The sequence below is a fragment of the Elephas maximus genome, chromosome 25 (genome assembly GCF_024166365.1).
Source record: "Elephas maximus indicus isolate mEleMax1 chromosome 25, mEleMax1 primary haplotype, whole genome shotgun sequence".
Classification (NCBI taxonomy): domain Eukaryota; kingdom Metazoa; phylum Chordata; class Mammalia; order Proboscidea; family Elephantidae; genus Elephas; species Elephas maximus.
This window is the reverse complement of record NC_064843.1, coordinates 32,208,224-32,218,960: the sequence shown is the minus strand read 5'-3', so window position 1 is coordinate 32,218,960 and position 10,737 is coordinate 32,208,224. Positions and strand designations below refer to the sequence as shown.

The 10,737-nt window shown below is 52.7% G+C and overlaps 1 protein-coding gene across 4 annotated transcripts in view; it reads left to right on the top strand.

The window, feature by feature from the left end:
• The first annotated feature begins 6,388 nt into the window (after window positions 1-6,388).
• The window catches only part of SRC (SRC proto-oncogene, non-receptor tyrosine kinase), a 60,392-nt gene continuing 56,043 nt past the window's right edge, over window positions 6,389-10,737 (top strand). For all 4 annotated transcript variants that reach the window (XM_049869171.1, XM_049869169.1, XM_049869170.1 and 1 more), the window contains exon 1: window positions 6,389-6,763. The gene's annotated coding sequence lies outside the window, so the exon portion shown is untranslated. The remainder of the gene's footprint in view (window positions 6,764-10,737) is intronic.

Genomic DNA, 10,737 nt, shown 5'->3' with positions numbered 1-10,737 from the left:
TTGCTTCCTCCGCAAAAGCTTTCTCGAGTTACCAAGCCACCAAAATCTCTTTCTTGACTTACCACCTATGTCAACCAATGCCAATGACTTCCATCTTGATACTTAAATATTATTTAATTGTGTTACTTGTCTTTGGGTTCTATCAGGGTCAATGTGGCAGGGTGTCAGTAACCCCTGCAGACTAGTGGTTGTTATTCTTCCCATTTTACAGATGAGGAAACCGAGAAGAGAGGGACTTGCCCACAGTCACTCAGATGAGAAGTGAAGTTACTGGCATCAGACCCCAAGACATTGGACTCTATAGGCCTTGGAGCCTGAAAACTAGCAAGGACTTAATAAATATTAGCTGTTGTCATTCCAAGTAAAGCAGGTATATTATAGAATATTTAGAAAATACAAATGATCAAAAAATAAATAATATCGTTGGTATTCCCACCACCCTGAGGTAACCAGCGTAATTTCCACGTTCCACGAGCAAGTTCTCACGGTCAGAAACATTCTCCACAACCTTTGAAATAGCCGCATAATATTCCTTCCTGTCCATGGGCCAGGGTCTAATTAAAAATCCCCTAGTGCTGGGTATTTGGGCTGTTTCTGATTTTTTTTATTATAACCAATGCCTTGATGAATATCCTTGTAACAATCTTTGAGATCATCTCTGTTTACTTCCTGAGGACAAATTCCAAGTTGGGATAAAGCAGATACACATTTTAAGGCTTTTCCTGCATATTGTTAAACCACCCTCCACATTACTCACTCCAGCAGTACATCAAGGAGCTCATTTCCCTACACCTAGCCTGAACTCGGCATTAACATAAAAAAAGGTATTTTTTAGAACAGTTTTAGATTTACAGAAAAATTGAGAAGATAGTCCCTATACCCTGCACCCAGTTTCCCTAACGTCTTACATCAACATGGTACGTTTGTTACAATTCATGATCCAGTATCGATATATTAACTAAAGCCTGTAGCTTATTCAGATTTCTTTAGTTTTCACCTAATGTCCTTTTTCTGTTCCAGGATCCCATCCAGGATATCACATTACATTTGGTTGTCATGTCTCCTTAGGCTCTTCTGGGATGTGACAGTTTCTCAGACTTTCCTGGTTTTGATGGCCTTGACAGTTTTGAGGAGTACTGGTCAATTATTTTGTAGGATACCCCTGTATTGGGATTTGTCTGATTTTTTTTTTTCATGGTTAGACTGGGATTCTGGGTTTTTGGGAGGAACACCAAAGAGATAAAGTGCCATTTTTTTCACATTATATCAAGGGTACGTATATTCACATGATTTTTCACTGTTGACATTGACCTTGATCACCTGGCTGAGATGGTGTTTGTCAGGTTTCTTGCCCTCCTACACTGTCTTGCCCTTTCTATACTGTCCTCTTTGGAAGGAAGTCACTATGTGCAGCCCACAGCTAAGGAGTTGAGAGTTATGTTCACCCTCCTTGAGGGCAGAGTATGATATTAACATTTTTTGTTCTTTAGTATCTACTTTTCAAAGTACTCCCACAGAACATTGCTACATTCCATCTTCCTGACATGCCTGGGAAATGTGGAAGATGGAGACACTGTTCAACTGATGTGAAAGCTGGGGCTTAGAGGGGAAATAGTGATTCCCTCTTGGGCATCTGCTGGGTCTCACTTCTCTCTCGGACTTGAAATCTGAGCTTCATAGAAGGTTGGAGCAGCACAGAACCTCAGGGTCTGAGCTCCAGATTCAGCAGGGTTTGAGTTCTGCCTGAGTTTGAATTTGAGGTCCTGCCCTCCCTCATTGCACCATATTGCCTCTAGTCTCCTCATCTCTACAATGGGGATAACAGTGGCTCCTAGCAGGTAGTGTTGTGAAGAATAAAGACGCGAAATACACAGAGCCCCCAGAACAGGGTACTTGCTCGGGGAACTCCGCACTTAATAACTGTGAGGTATTGCTATGATGGCGTAGTGGTTAAATGCTGTGGCTGCTTACCCAAAGGATGGCAGTTCGAGTCCACCAGGCGCTCCTTGGAAACCCTGTGGGGCGATCCTACTCTGTCCTATAGGGTTGCTATGAGTCAGGATCGACTCAATGGCAGCTGTTTTTTTTTGTTGTTGTTGTTGCTGTGATTATTATCTTCACCATTATTCTTTCAAGCCCTCCTGTGGCAGGCTGTCTCCCTCTGCTAGGTTGAAGGTTTCTAACCCTTCTTGTCTGTGGGGTCACAGCTTTGGCTTCAGATTTCCGCTTGCCCTCTACCCTCCTGCCAGGCAGATCAAGGGCCCGACTCCTTTCATCTTTTCTCACAAACATTCTGGGATGTGGCCTGCGCTGGGGGATGGCTCTGCCCACCAGTAACTCTTTGTGTAACTTTGGGAGAGTGTCTGTCCCTCTTTGGGCCTCTACTGTGGCCTGACGGGGTGATGTGATGAGTGACTGAGTTTTCTTGGCAACTGGCTTTCACAACAGTCTGGGGGGCTTGGGCTTTTGCCCCATTTTCAGATGTTCAGGTCTTTTCTGCCTGTAATGTCCTCTATTTTGTCTCCAGACTCTAGGCTGGGCAGAGAAGTGCTTGAGCCTCAGGTTTCCCTTCCCTGTACTGGCCGTAAAGCCCCAGAAGGTGCAGCTGAGGAGGTTTGTGATTCTGCAGGGCTGCTCAGTGGTTAGTGCCATCATTTGGATGTCTTCACTCAGGCTTCTCCGCAGAGGTGCATGCTGAGGTGCACGCCTGTGGGCAGGTGGGCAGTGAGGCTGGAGACTGACCACCCCTCCCGGGGGCTGGCCTGAGGGAGAATGTGCAACCTGTTCCTTCTGACTCTCATAGGGTTATGCTTCTCCAACCTCCTGGGTTTTAGGCCTCCTAACTGCCTCCCTGCCTTAATCTATCTTCCACCCAGTAGTGACCACAGTGATCTCTCGTCTGCTAACAACTCTCCATGGCTCCCCATTGCCTCTAGGACAGGAGTCAAGCCTGGCACTTGAGGACGCTCAGGGTTCACCCCAGCGCCCCCCTTCCTGCCCCACTTCTCCCCACTGCCAGCCCACCCACCATCTTGTGCTCCATCAGCACTGCCCTGCTTGTAGTTCCACACATAGCGGTGTTTTTGGCCTCTGGGTCTTTGCTCAAGCTGCTCCCTCTGTGCCATTTTTCACCTGGCAGCTGTCTCCTCCGACTTTTGAGCCCTCCATTGCTGACCTCCTTCTTCCACCAGCCACCCCACAAGATACATGCTGGCATGGAAGCTCCTTCTCCAGGTCCCCCTCCCCAACCACTGTGCCTGGCACATGGTCACATGTCCCTGTTCCTCCAGGCTGTGAGCTCCTCCAAGGCACAGGTCTGGCCTGGTTTGTTCACTGCTGTCTCCCTAGCACCTAGCACAGACCCTGGCACATAGTATGTGCTCAGGAAAACTGACTGAATGGAGGAAGGCTAAGGCTTAGCCAGGCCTTAGAGGGTGGGGAGCATTCCAGGCACAGGGAGCAGCAAGTGCAGAGGCCTCAAGGCAAGAATGAGCTCCGTGGTGAATCAGCAAGGAGGTAGACTTGGCAGAAGAGGAAGGGGACCCAGGCTCGGAGGGCCCAGATTGGGCTGAAGCTCCGATGAATGGAACATCACTATGTAAACTCTAAGACGCAGTACTGTGGGAGGCACCAAACTTATTACATAGCTTCAGGCTCCCTCCTCCCCTAATCCATCCCACAGTCCTGAGTCCAGTGGCTTCAGACAGAGGACTCATAGTAAACCATTTGGGGAATGACAGGGCTGGTCTGGAATTTCCCACTGAGTGCCTGTGATGGGTCCAGCCTCCCAGTGGCTGCTCCAAGGATGAGCTGGCCTGGGGGTGGGTGCAGTAGATAGGCTGTCATTGAGCCAGAGCCCCCAGGGCCCTGGGTGAGATGTGGGCGGGGCCCTTGACCCCACGTCATGGGAAGCCTCTGGTGTACGGTTCTACCACCAGTTGCGTGCAGCGGGGCCTCACTCCACACTCCCCATGCTGCCCTGGGTTGTGGCTTTGACCCAGAACGCAGTGGGGAGGAGGAGAAGAGGCGGTTTCCAGAGACCAAGGACTCTGTGCCACCCATACTCACCCTTTCAGCAGTGCTGACATCAGTATCATCTGTCATCTGCTGGGAGCTTTGGGTTGGGAAATTGTCCTCACTGGTGTCCAGGCCTGGCCTGGGGCTGTGTATACAGTCAGAGATTAATACATGGTTTTCGTCTATTAATGATGATGAATGGTTTACAGGCACTAAGCTGAGTATTAAATGATGTGCTGATAAATATTTAATAACCACCTCTCCGAAAGGAAAAAAAAAAAAGCCTTGATTTGTAGCGTTTGCCAATTTCCAGGATGTAATACTTTCACCATGGCTGATATCAAGATACCAATGTAACATCAGTGAACACAAAGTTGAGAAGAGGTGCACAATCAGCTCTTGGGGGCAAATAGGAGTCAGCTGTGGGACACCACTGGATGAATCCCATCCCTAGCTCAGTGTGGCCAGTGAAGGCCTTCAGAAATGTCTGAAGAGTGAACCAGGGAGAGAAACCTGCTCCTCCAGCCAGGAGCCCAGGTTAATCTTTAAGCCAGCCTTGCAAACAAGTGCAGCCATTTTGCCAGCCCATGTTGGCTTACGGTACTGCTTTGCCTCTGACTTGCTGTAGGCCTTTGTGCAGTCCCTTCTCTCTCTAGTCTCAGGAGCCTTTGCTAGCATTCCCCTCCCAGGTGCTTTTAGCAGAGACTTCTGTCCAGGGGGTAGAAGTCCAAGCCTGGTGCCTCTTTGTCCTGGCTGGGCCTTTGTTTCCCATCTGTGAAATGGGAGAACTTTCAGAGGAGGAAAGTGGAGGCTGGCGGGGGTATTTAAAGCTGGATTCAGGCCCACCCACTAGGTGCTATGATCCAGAGAGGCCTGGTGAGGAGCCAAGGTGGCAAGCTCTACCTCCATTAGGGCAGCACTGGATCCTGGGCTAGGAGGTGGTAGGGCGTCAGGTAAGCTCAGATAGTGGTTGGGGGAGACTTTGTGGCCTAAAGCAGTATTTCCTCCATGTTCCTTTTCTTTCCTACACTTCCAACCCCTGTGCCCAGATGTGCTTAGCCTCTTTAGTTACTTGAAAATGTAATTTTCACTTAAATATCAGCTTTAACCGCCCCTTCCCTCCCCCAGCAGTAATCTCCTCAACTTGCTGGTCTGATTGGGCTACCATAGTTAATGTTTTTTCTTATGCACATGAAAATGAACACATACCTAGACACATCCAAACACTCTGAGGGACCAAGTTGCTGGGGCTGGGGGCTGGGGACCACAGTCTCAGGGAACATCTAGATCAATTGACATAACGTAGTTCATCAAGAAAATGTTCTATAGCCCATTTTGGTGAGTAGCATCTGGGATCTTAAAAGCTTGCAAGTGGCCATCTGAGATACATCTATTGGTCCCATCCTGTGTGGAACAAAGGGGACTGAAGAAAACCAAAGATACAAGGAAAATACTAGCCCAAAGGATTAAAGGACCACAAGAACCAGACTCCACCAGCCTGAGCCCAGAAGAACTAGATGGTGGCTGGCTACCACCAGCAACCACTTTGACAGGGATCACGGAGGAAAATATAAAACAGAATTCAAATTCACCAAAAAAGACCAGACTTGCTGGTCTGACAGAGACTGGAGGAACCCCCGAGAATATGGCCCCAGACACTCCACTAACTCAGAACTCAAACCGCTCCCCGAGCACACTTTTCAGACAAAGATTAGACAGGCAGATAAATTAAAAAACAACACACTGTGAGGAACATGCTTCTTAGTTCAATCAAATATAGGAGACCAAATGGGCAACGCCTGCCCAAAAGCAGGACAAGAAGGTGGGAAGGGACAGGAGCTGGAAGAGCAGACACAGGGAAAACCGAGTGGAAAGGGGGAGCATGCCCTCACATTGTGGAGAATGCAACCAAAAAAGAAAAATAAATAAATAAAATGAACACGTATCTATTAAAATAAAAGTGGCTCTTCCGGCTTGCCCCACCTGCCCCAGCTCCCACTTTGGGAAACTGGGGTTAAGGCTGGGAACCAAGGACTGGTTCTTGTTAGGAGATCCTTGCCTTTTCAGCACCTCAGTTTCCTCATCTGTGCAACAGGGATAATCTCAGGACCACCCAGCCCAGGTTGTTTTCAGGATTAGATCCCAAAGTCGACCTCAGCCACTTAGTATGGCTCCTGGTAAGGAGTGAGCGCTCCATTAGGGTCGAGGTTATTATCATTATTAATAATTGCAGGAGAGGCAGATTTGGGGTAAACAGGGTTGGTGAGTGGCTTGGGGGAGTTAGGGAGGGTATTTTGGCCTGGGAGCAGATGGGATGGGGGCCTCGTGGGATGGGGCGCTTTCACGGGGCAGCGTGGGAGGCGGGGCCTCTGCTCCCCGTCCACGCCACCCCTGCCCTGCCCGGACCCCTGGCTTGGGCCGCGCACGGGTGTCTCCCAGGTCACCGGCAGGGAGTGTATCCCCGCGCGCTTCCTCCTTCCTCCTCCTCCCGGCGGCCTGCCGGGCCCCTCCTCCCCACTCGCGCGCTCCCTCCCTCCTCTTCCCCTCCCGGGGCCGCCGCCGCCTCCTCCTCCTCTTTCTCCTCCCTTTCTCTCTCGGTCTGTCTCTCCCGGCCCGGAATCCATTCCGGCCTGGGAGCCGGAGCGGCCAGGCCGCCGTCTGCCCGATACCCCTGCCGTCCGGCGGCCCGGGGGTCCGCCCTCCCGTGCGTCCGCCCGCCGGTGCGACCGTCTGCCGGCTGCCTCAGGTGAGAGCCCTCCGCCCCTCTGCGGGCCCCTAGTCCCGGCCGGCCTGAGAAAGCCCCCGCCTGGACCACCCCGGCGTCTGATCGCGGGGCCGCCGGGGCTCCTGCCCACCCCTGTCCCCCAGCCCCGGGCCGGGCCGCGATCCCGGAGCGCACGGAGGGCGCACCGGGACAAGCCCAGCGCGGCCTTTTGTTGTGATGCCGCGGAGGGAGGGGGCTGGGCGGGGGCGCTGGAGTCCTGGCCGTGCGGGGACCCCTCTCGTTGGCCCTTCCCCCGCGAACCCCCCGAGATGCAGGCGAGCCGGCCCGAGTCCCCAGGCCAGGTCTAGGCCAAATATGAAATCTGAGCCAGTCGGCGCCGCCTCTGGCCGCGACTACCCGGCCTGGCGCCCCTGGCCCGCGGTGGGGTGTGGGTGGGGGGGGGGGGCAGAAGGCCTGGAACGGGGGTTTGGGGGGCGCCAAGGAGGGAGCGCTAGGCCCAGGGCGCCAGGACCTCCTCGTCCTCGTGGGGCCTTAGGTCGGGCCTGGTGTCGCCGGCCTGGAATAAGGGGCTGGGCCAGGCTGGGCTTGGTCCCCGCTGCCCACAGCCCCCAGCGCTGCCCGCTCGGAAGTTGGCAAAAGTTTTGGGTGCCTACCTCCTGGCGGGTCCACCTGCCTGCCTGGGTGGGGGTGGGTTTGAGGCCAGGCTGGGGCTGCCACTCGCCCTGCTGTGTATCCTCAAGCAACTGCCTGTCCATTCTGAGCCCGGGACCTCATCAGTGGCAGATGGGCCTGAGTGGAATTGCTGGGCTGGTGGGAGAATGGATTGGAGTGAACAGAACTCAACTGTGGGGTATCAGTTCAGGGACTTGAGAGTGGGCACAGTGTGTGTGTGGCCCTGGGCAAGACTTCCTGGGCCTCAGGGATTCTGTCTATACAATAGGGGCAGTGGTCCCTGGGTCACCTGGGATGAGTCCAGGTCTAGCAACAATATAGCTGAGACCAGACCTGGCTTGAGGGTGGGCCTCGCTGGTCCTGTTGCTGACCCTCTTCTTGCCCCCTAGGGGGAGCACTGATTGGGAAGTCAGGACACCTGGGCTTCTTGTCTCCCTAAGTGACCTGGGCCAAGGGATTGCCCCTCTGAGTCACAGTATGAGGAATAGGGATGCTCAGGGGAAGATTCTATGCACCTCTGCCTGTAGGGGCTTGGCACGTAGTTGGTGCTCAATAAATGAGTGCTTTACAGAACGACTGCCTAAGAAATGAAGGTGGGAGGTAAGGTTGCTGGCCCAAGTGGGGCTCATCTCCTTGTGCCCAGAAGAGGGTGAATCTTCTGAAAAACCTACTCATAACCCCCTTGAGAAAGAAACAGCCCCAGCCCAGTCCTGCCACATAACAGCTGTGTGACCTTAAGCAACTCACGCTCCCTCTGGCCACAGTTTTGTCAACTTTAAAATGAGCCAATAATAATGGCAACTGAGTACCCTCTGTGAGCACTCACCCCTGTGAGGTAGAGTCTCTTTTTTTTCTCCAGTTTACTGATGGGGAAACAGACTCAGAGAGGGGAAATAATTGGCCAAGGCCATACGACTTGAAGCTGGAATTAGAACCCAGACCTCAGAGACCCAGTCTGGCTGCCGGGCACCCCTCCAGTGATGGGAGAGTGGAGGTTGCCCAGCATGGGGCCAGGCACAGAGCAGTGTTGGAAGACTATACTGATGAGTGATTGACTGGAAGCCACGAGGCCCTTTTGGGCCTGCATTGGTGATACTGTCTTTCCACCCAGAGAAATGATTTACAGTGTGTCACCTCTCTCAGCTGACTGCTTGCCTAGGTCCTCCTGTGTGAATCCTGGGCCTTTGCTCCTGAAGATGTCCCTGCCAGGAGTGCCATAAGCTGCTCATCTGCTCAGGCTCTTCAACGCTTAGCTTAAGGCCCACTTCTCCCAGCAAGGCCCCCTGGCTCTCTCCTCTTCCTCCTGGAGTAGGCATTATCCCCAGCACACAACCCAGAATCTTCTTTGGCTTGTTCCCTGATTGTGACCTGAGGGGGAGAGGGTCTGACTCCCACAAACCCCAGGGGTCAGGGTGGGGATAGCTCAGTGACCCACTGAGCTCTGCCCAGGGTGAGCACATGTAGCTGCTGGGAAAACCCCCCATCTCTTGGTCCCGAACCATGTATCATGGATGCTTGTTTGTCTAACCTTTTCACAAGAGTTGACCCTGTTTTCTCAAGCTTGCCCAGATATAAGCACCATGACCCCATATTGAGCACCTACTATGTACGAGGAGCTTATAACTCAGTGGAGCAGTGCTGTGATGGGGTAGCAGTGGGAGTTATGGGAGGCATCAGGGAGATTCCAGGAGGTAGTGTGCCTAAGCTGAGGGAGGGCAGTAGGTCACCTAACAAAGAAGGGGAGAGGGGACTCTTTCTTCCCTCCTGCTCAGATACCTCCCAGGCCTCCATTTTCCTGCCCTCCCCTGCCCAAGATTGTGGGAGTAGTCAGCCTGGTGGGTACTTGCTGGGGAATGGTGATCAAGTCCCTGACCTTCCAGAAATTTGAATCTGTAGGGGAAGACAAGTAGCAAACCAGTTGCCAGATAAATAAATATATAATGGCAGATTGCGATAAGGATTCAGAGTGTGAGGTCTGGGGTGTGGAGAAGTCTTAAAGGATGCCGAAGGAGTTGGCTGGACGTGGAGCTAGAATAAGAGCATGCTAGGCAGCCAAAACTGCACGTGCAAAGGCTCTGAGGTGGGGGAGTGTGTGCTTTTGTGGAGGAACAATGAGAAAGCCTGTGGTGAGGCTGGAGCACAGAGAATGAGGGGGAATGGTGAGAGGTAAAGTGAAGGGTGTTATCAGCAGGGCTGGACCACAAGGGAGTTGTGGGCCTTGGGGAGTAGTTTGGCCTTCATCTTCACACAAAGGCTATTTGGTGCCTCCTGTATATACAGCCCCATGCTTGAGGCCAAGTGGGCCTGAAGCCAGATCTGTGGGCAGAACTCCTTGCCTGCCAGGTATTCTTTGGGGCCTAGATTAGGTTTCAAGAGGAGGAGGCATTTGAGGCTGGGCTTTGAAGACTGAGTACGAGTTCACCAGCATGAATGCAGGAGAGGTGAGAGCCAGGGCCTGGGGAAGTGCGCTGCAGGTTGACTGGAAGCTGGGAGTGAGATAGGAGCAGGAAAGGGTCAGCTGGGTAGATGGAGACCAAAGGTGTGGTAAGGACCCAGGAGTCAGAAGGCCTAGGTTCAAGTTCTGACTGCCTCTACTTACTGTGTGTCTTAGGTCATTCATTGCATCTTTCTGAGCCTCAGTGTCCTCATCCTGAAGTGGGACAATAAATATCGCCTTGTCAGGTTAAGACTATAGGAGGACTGTCTGGTGCCTGATGCCATAGGTGCTCAGGAAGTGGGACCTGCCTTGTGCTGTGTTACATTGGACAGGTTGGTTGACACCTCTGGTCCTGGCCTCCTCAGCTGTGTGGTGAAGGCCTTGAGTGGATAATCTCTCTGAGTCTGAAAGTGCCAGCCTGGGTAAGGCTGGCCTAGGAGAGGATATTGGCAGCCAAGGCCACTGATGTGCTGGGTGGCTTTGGGTCCTCCTCTCCCTCTCTGTGCCTTCTCTGTGTGCAAGGAGGCTGAACTGAGGTGAGCACCATGGGTCTAGGCCAACCCAGCTTCTTGAAAGCCTGCCTTAGGTGAGATTGGCCCTGTTTCCAGAAGCAAACACTGAGGCCCAGAGAGGAGAAGCCACTTGTGTAGAGGGAGACTAGTGGCAGGGCTGGACTTAGGCTATAGGGATTTGGACTCCTAGTTCAGTGCTTGGCACTGCCAGGGGCCTCCCAGCTGTCTGCAACCCTTAGAGTCACTTTGAAGGGCCCCACTCCCCTGCTCTGGGCCCTTTGACCAGAACCTCATTTCCTGCCTTGGTGGTGTGGCCTTGTACTTCTATCTCCCTTTGGGTTCCCACAGCCCTTCACTTCCTCTCTACTCACTGC